The sequence below is a fragment of the Phalaenopsis equestris genome, unplaced genomic scaffold (genome assembly GCF_001263595.1).
Source record: "Phalaenopsis equestris unplaced genomic scaffold, ASM126359v1 Scaffold228766, whole genome shotgun sequence".
Lineage (NCBI taxonomy): Eukaryota > Viridiplantae > Streptophyta > Magnoliopsida > Asparagales > Orchidaceae > Phalaenopsis > Phalaenopsis equestris.
The window spans coordinates 157,002-158,688 of record NW_018246740.1 but is presented as its reverse complement, the minus strand read 5'-3'; positions in this window follow the sequence as shown (position 1 = coordinate 158,688).

Below are 1,687 nucleotides of genomic sequence, written 5' to 3'. Positions count from 1 at the left end.
CACTTAGGCAACACATTCCACCCCCCAATTGGCCATGGCAGCAAGCCTTAAGTCATTTTTTTATAAAAGCTCCCCTCCACGGCCATGGAGGTACTACTTAAATTTCCTTAGAGAGACTTCCCCAAATTGATCCCAAAGCCTTTTTGAGACCTCCTCAGTGCACTCCAACCACGACATTGCCCCGAATCCCCTTGCCAGAGCCCAATTTTGACCTTGAATCTTTACCTAAAACCAGGACAAAGCTCATTACACTCCTACACTCCACAAAAATAAAATTAAACTCACCTACACCTTCACCACAGTGAGAGAAGGAAAAGCCCCATCAAATCCCCCTTCCACAGAGCCCCTAGCACAGTTCTAGACCAACACCTGAAATCGGGCTTGGTCGAATTCCTACCTAGGTTTTGCACCACAGCCAGAGGCTTAATCCCTAGCCTCCTTGGACCCCACAAACGTGCTGAGCACCTCTGATCGAAGCTTCACTTCTTAGAGCCAAGGTATTGATCTCTTCTTCCTTGCGAGCATATTTTGATTCTCCATTTAATTAGGCTTGATTTAATTGCATGGTTACCCTATGGATATGTTCGTCTCACTTATACAAGTCCATAGGATCAAACTCAAAGTGATTTGGTTGAGTCTAGGCTGAGATATTAGGGTTTTAGTTTGGATGGTCACGGGATCACTCTATACAGGACGATGACGGAGCGTCGTTCGATCGGGCATGTATCGGATGGATGGAGGAGATCAAGCCGGACAACTCTTCCTTACATGAACCACAAGCCGATTCAACGCTGAGGTGGACGACACCGTCAAATGGGAGTGCGCGGCGTGGAGCTTCAGAACCGTCGTAGGTTGATGTGGCGTCACACGTTTAAATAGATAAGCAGGGATTTAAATAATTTAGAAAATGACCCTTAACTTAATAAATCCATATCCTGGTGTAGAAAAATCACAAAAATAAAATAAAAATACCCTCTTGCTCAGTGAACAGAGTTGAATAACGTTGATTAAATTTTATATCCATTTGATGCATGTTTGATTTCTTAAAAATCCATTAGGGTTAGGAATCTTTTGATTCTCCATGCATATAGCATTTCATTAAAGCTTAGATTTTTGCGATGTTGTAGCCTCTGTTAAGGGGAACACTCCCTGATTTTTCCATGGTTTTTTCAAAGTCAGAGGAGGTCCCTAGACATAGAATCATATTTTTTAAGTTTATGTGCATTATTTACCTAAATTAATCATGGAAATTAGTATGTTACTTAGAAAAATCTGAGAAAATTTTGGAAGGTTTATGTTGACGAGAGAACCTTTAGGAAAATTTCTCATGAGCCAAGTCATTCAAAATACACCTAATCACCACAAACCCTATATCACTAAGAAAATTAATTTTGAAAAATAAAAATAATAAAATGAATTGATTTTTGATCTCCACTATTGTTTAGAATTTAGAAAGCTCACCACAAAAATTTTAAAGCATTTTGAGTCCATTTGATGGCCTTAATTAAATTTTCAAGATAAATATCATTTTGGCACTTAAAAGATTTTTAGAAATTAAAATATAACACCAAAATTTATACAAAAATATTTTTATAAGCTCTTTGTGCTCAGGGGTATTTTCTAGAATAAGATGGTATTTAAGCTAAAAACTTGATTTTTAGCCTATTTTTAAATATTTAAATAATTC